Consider the following 6,318-nt stretch of genomic DNA (forward strand, 5'->3'; position numbering starts at 1 on the left):
AACATTCACACTTACTTTCATTTATATAATTAGAAGTTTTACCTGAGCAAATGTCTAGGGCCCCTGCAACAAACCTTAGCCCTTTCCCTTTCCCTCCCCTCCTACAGGCTGGACGTGGTGGTGAGCAATCCCTGACCATGTGAAGGAAGATGGCAGTGTCACAAGACAGCAGCCCAACAACCAACTCTAGAGTTCCCATCTAGAATTTCACATAAGAGAAAAATGAACAAGTGGAGATGTTAGAGCAGGGAGCTGGAAGCAAACGTGAGATATCGAGAGATGAAATATGGATGGAGATACCATCTTCACACTGGCAAGACTTGGCAAAGGAGGGACCAGAGACAAGGAGTATAAAGACAGATCCTTGGGGGCTTCCCTGGTGGCAGAGTGGTTAAGAATCCACCTGCCAATGCAGGGAACACAGGTTTGATCCCTGGTCCGGGAATATCCCACATGCTGCACAGCAACTAAGCCTGTGCGCCACACTAATGAGACTGCGCTCTAGAGCTCGCGAGCCACAACTACTGAAGCCTGCGCATCTAGAACCCATGCTCCACAACAAGAGGAGCCACTGCAATGAGAAGCCCGCTCACCACAATGAAGCGCAACCCCCGCTCGCCGCAACTAGTGAAAGCGCACGCACAGCAATGAAGACCCAACACAGCCATACATTAATTAATTAATTAATTAATTGATTATTTTTTAAAAAAAAGACAGATCCTTGGAAGACACCAAATCTTAGAGGGTGGGAAGAGAAAGACAAGTCAGAAAATCAACAGTCAGAGAAATAAGATGAAAAACAGGGGAGCATAAAAATCATAGGGTAGGCTCAACAACAACCACCAATTAAAAATTGGACAAAGGAGGGCTTCCCTGGTGGCGCAGTGGTTGAGGGCCTGCGATGCAGGGGACGCAGGTTCGTGCCCTGGTCCGGGAAGATCCCACATGCCGCAGAGCGGCTGGGCCCGTGAGCCATGACCGCTGAGCCTGCGTGTCCAGAGCCTGTGCTCCACAGCAGGAGAGGCCACAGCAGTGAGAGGCCCGTGTACCACAAAAAAAATGGACAAAGGACTTGAATAAGCAATTCTCCAAAGAAGGTATACAAATGACTAATAAGCACATGAAAGATGCTTAACATCACTAATCATTAGGGAAACGCAAATGAAAAATACAATGAGATGCCACCACATACCCATTAAGATGGCTACTCAAAAAAAAAATGACAGAAAATAACAAGTGTTGGCCAGGATGTGGAGACATTGGACCCCTAGTGAACTGTTGGTGGGAATGTAAAATGGGACAGTCACTTCAGAAAACAGTATGGCATTTCCTCAAAGAATTAAAAATAGAACTGGCATAAGATCCAGCAATTCCACTCCTGGGTATATATACCCAAAAGAATTGAAAGCAGAGTCTCAAAGAGATATCTGTAAATCCATGTTCGTAGCAATATTACTCACAGTAGCTACAATGTGAAAGCAACCCAAGTGGGTTGCAATGAGTAAGCAAAATGTGGTATATACATAAAATGGAATATTAGCCTTTAAAAGAAGGAAATTCTGACTTATGCTACAACATGAATGAACCTTGAGGACATTACGCTAAGTGACATAATCCAGTCACAAAAATACAAATATTGTCTGATTCCATTTATATGAGGTACTTAGAGTAGTCAAAATCATAGAAACAGAAAGTAGAATGGTGGTTTCCAGGGGCTTGGGGGAGGGGACTATGGGGAGATCTTGTTTAATGGGTAAAGAGTTTCAGTTTTATAAGATAAAAAGTGTTCTGAAGATGGATAGTGGCGTTGGCAGCACAACAATGTGAATGTACTTAACACCACCAAATACTACAGTTAAAAATGATTAGGACGGTAAATTTTACATTACGTATTTTACCACATTAAAAAAAATTGGACCCTGAATAGCCAAAACAATCTTGAGAAAGAAGAGGAGAGCTGGAGGAAAATCACTCTTCCTGACTTGAGACTATACTACAAAGCTAAAGTAATCAAAACAGTATGGTACTGGCACAAAAACAGACACATAAATAAATTGAACAGAATAGAGAGCCCAGAAATAAACCCACACACTTATGGTCAATTAATCTACAACAAAGGAGGAAAGAATATACAATGGGGAAAAGACAGTCTCTTCAGTAAGTGGTGCTGGGAAAACTGGGCAGCTACATGTAAAAGAATGAAATCAAAACATTCTCTAACACCATATACAAAAACAATCTCTAAATGGATTAAGGACCTAAACGTAAGACTTGAAACTGTAAAACTCCTGAAGAAAACACTCTTTGATATATTGTAAATCATAGCAATATATTTCTTTGATCTGTCTCCCAAAATAAAAGAAATAAAAGTAAAAATAAACAAATGGGACCTAATTAAACTTAAAAGCTTTGGCACAGCAAAGGAAACCATCAACAAAACGAAAAGACAACTTACTGAATGGGAGAAAACATTTGCAAATGATATGACCAATAAGTGGTTAACGTCCAACATATATAAATAGCTCATACAACTCAACATCAAAAAATCAAACATTAAAAAGTGGGCAGAAGCCCTGAATAGACTTTTTTTTAAAGGAGACATAAAGATGGCAAATAGGCACATAAAGTTGCTCAAAATCACTAATCATAAGAGAAATGCAAATTAAAACCACAACGAGATACCACCTCACACTTGTCAGAATGTCTATCATCAAAAAAAAAACAGGGCTTCCCTGGTGGCACAGTGGTTGAGAGTCCGCCTGCCGATGCAAGGGACACGGGTTCGTGTCCCGGTCCGGGAGGATCCCACATGCCACGGAGCGGCTGGGCCCGTGAGCCATGGCTGCGGAGCCTGCACGTCCGGAGGCTGTGCTCCGCAACAGGAGAGGCCACAACAGTGAGAGGCCCGCGTACCGCAAAAAACAAAACAAAACAAAAAAAAACAAATGTTGACAAGGATATGGAGAAAAGGAAACCCTTGTACACTGTTGGTGGGAATGTAAATTGGTGCAGCCACTGTGAGAGTATGGAGGTTTCTCAAAAAACTGAAAATAGAACTACCACATAACCCAACAATTCCATTCCTGAGTGTATATCTGGAAAAAAAACAAAAACCCTAATTCAAAAAAATACGTGCACCGCAATGCTCATAGCAGCATTATTTACAATTGCCAAAGATATGGAAGCAACCTAAGTGACCATCAACAGATAAAAGAATAAAGAAGATATGGTATATATATACAATGGAATACTACTCAGCCATAAAAACGAATGAAATTTTGCCATTTGCAGCAACATGGATGGACTTGGAGGGCATTATGCTAAGTGAAATAAGTCAGACAGAGAAAGACCAGTACTGTATGGTATCACTTATATTTGGAATCTAAAAAATACAACAAACTAGTGAATATAACAAAAAGGAGGCAGACTCACAGATATAGGGAACAAACTAGTGGTTACCAGTAGGGAGAGGGAAGAGGGGAGGAGCAACATAGAGGCAGGGGAATAAGAGGTACAAACTATTAGGTATAAAATAAGCTATAAGGATATATTGTACAACATGGGGAATATAGCCAATATTTTATAATTATAAATGGAGTCTAACTTGTAAAAATTATGAATCACTATGTTGTATTACAACTGAAACTTATATAATATTGTACATCACCTATACCAGTTCTGGCACTTCTGACTTTGGGAAGCAGAGATAACCCCCCCCACACACACACTCCACTAGGCAGCTGACACTCTGCACACATTTCCAGGCTCCTTGGCCTGATATGCTGGAGTCAGTGAGTCTTGGTTTTGGACCAGGTCCCAAGGTGTAGATGGATAACTATGCCTTGATGCACAGTCTATCCAGGTGACCATGGTCCTAACCTGGGCAGTGCAGGTACTGATGCTATGCGCTTGTTGATTTCACTGAGTTTTCATCCACAAATGACCCTTATCCCTGGGTATGCACAAGGGACACATAAAGGAGGTGTCTTTCACAATGTGTTGATAAAGTTTGTCTCCAGAGAGGCTGAGACTTGATCATCTAGTCATTGCCCTGCTAGGAGTCAGTCCATACTGTCAACCCAAGGGCCCCTGGCTAGGAGTCAATCAAATGTAACAAAGGGCATTTTGGGGGTTATTTTTCCAGAATAAAACGCACAGCCCGTATCTCCACCTATTGAGCAGAATGCCCTTTTCCATTCACAGATGTAGTTTTTACCAGGGTTGTAAGCTACTGCAGACAACTGCAAGACATCTGCCTTTAACTTAACTAAACCAGAGCCAGGCATCCTCATAAACTTGGTTGTAATAGAGCTGCCAGAGATGCTGGCAGAGCCCCTGCACATCAGACAGCCAAATCTAGATGGTAACACTACACAATTTCCTTTTCCTCTGAAACACCATTAATGCCTGGTTTATTTCTTCACTGGATACACCATTTCCACTTAAAAGTGGATGTTTCTTGGAGAATACCCACTCTGTTCATGTTTTCATTTGGGATATATCCCATGAAGGGAAGTCGTAACTACAACATCTGCTCTTGCTTTGTTATTCTCTTGATGTCCACTAACACGACTAATAAGCCTGAAAGTCTTTCAAATGGGGTAGATCAGGTGGTAGTTTCAGGCAAGAATCAAAACAAACCTCAAAAGGTGCCAATGCCTAGTGGATACATCATTTTGACACTGGTTCCAGTTTGCAAAAATGTCAGGCAGCGACAATTTCACTCCAAACGTGCTTCATGGGTGATTTACCCAAGTGGAAATGTGGTCTGAACAGCTTGTTGGAATGTTTCTAGGTCATGTTCTTGGTCAATGTGGATGCCTTTCAAGTAGTCTTATGTAATGGGATGAGCTGGATTCACGTGTTATATATAAGTGCATCCAAGCTGAACAAGCTTACCATATGCTTTGCAAAACGTGGTTTTCTAGAAGTTCTTAAGCCAATCACTTCTAGAAGTGTAGGTTCACAGAAAAACTAAGTGGAAAGTACAGAGAATTCCCATCTACCCCCATGCCCCCATGCACAACCTCCGCCACTATCAACATTTTCCACCAGAGTGGTACCTGTGTTACAATCAACGAACGTACATTGACGTATCATTATCACCCAAAGACTGTATTTTACATCAGGACTCACTCTTGGTACTGTACATACTATGAGTGTCAACAAATGTATAATGACATTTGTATGCCATAATAGTATCAAACAAAATAGTGTCACTACCCCCAAAATCCCGTGTACTCTGCCTATTCATATCTTCCTCTCCACTAAATCCTGGCAACCGCTGATTCTTTTACTGTCTCCATAGTTTTGCCTTTTCCAGAATGTCATAGAGTTGGAATAATACAGTATGTGGCCTTTTCAGATTGGCTTCTTTCACCTAGTTATTACTAGGTGAAAGTAATATTCATGGCATGATAGCTCATTTCTGTTAAGCACCAAATAATAATCCATTGTCTGAATATACCACAGTTTTCCCATTCACCTACTGAAGGACATCTTGATTTCTTCCCAATTTGACAATTATGAAAAAAACTGCTATAAATACCATGTGCATGTCTTTGTGTGAACATAAGTTTTCAACAGCTTTGGGTAAATACCAAGGAGCGCAACTGCTAGACTGTATGATGAGTATATTTAGTTTTGTAAGAAACTACCAACCTGTCCAAAGTGGCTGTACCATTTTACATTCCCACCATCAGTGAATGAGAGTTCCTATTGCTCCATATCCTCGTCAGCATTTGGTGTTGTTAGTGTTCCAGATTTTGGCCATTCTAATATATGTGCAGTATTATCTCACCGTTGTTTTAATTTGCAGCTCCCTAAAGGTATGTGATACTGAACATCTTTTCAAATGCTCACTTGCTATCTGTAAATCTTCCCTGGTGAAGTATCTTTTCAGATCTTTTACCAAGTTTTTAATAGGGCTGTTCATTTTCTTATGATTGAGTTTTAAGAACTTTTGTATATTTTGGATAGTAGTCTTTTATCCAATGTGTCTTTCACAAATATTTTCTCCCATTCTGTGACTTATATCCTCATTCTCTTGACAATGTCTTTCACAGAGCAGGAGTTTCTAATTTTATTGAAGTCCAGCTTACCAATTATTTCTTTCAGGGATCATGCCTTCGGTGTTATACCTAAAAAGTCACCATCATACCCAAGGTCATTTAGGTTTTCTTCTGTTTTATTCTAGGAGTTTTACATTTAGGTCTGTGATCCATTTTGAGTTAATTTTTCTGAGGTATATAAGGTCTGTATCTAGATTTATTTTTTGCATGTGAATGTCCAGTTTTTCCAGCACCATTTATTGAAAAG

The sequence above is a fragment of the Grampus griseus genome, assembly GCF_964374135.1.
Source record: "Grampus griseus genome assembly, chromosome: X".
In the NCBI taxonomy this organism is placed as follows: Eukaryota; Metazoa; Chordata; class Mammalia; order Artiodactyla; family Delphinidae; genus Grampus; species Grampus griseus.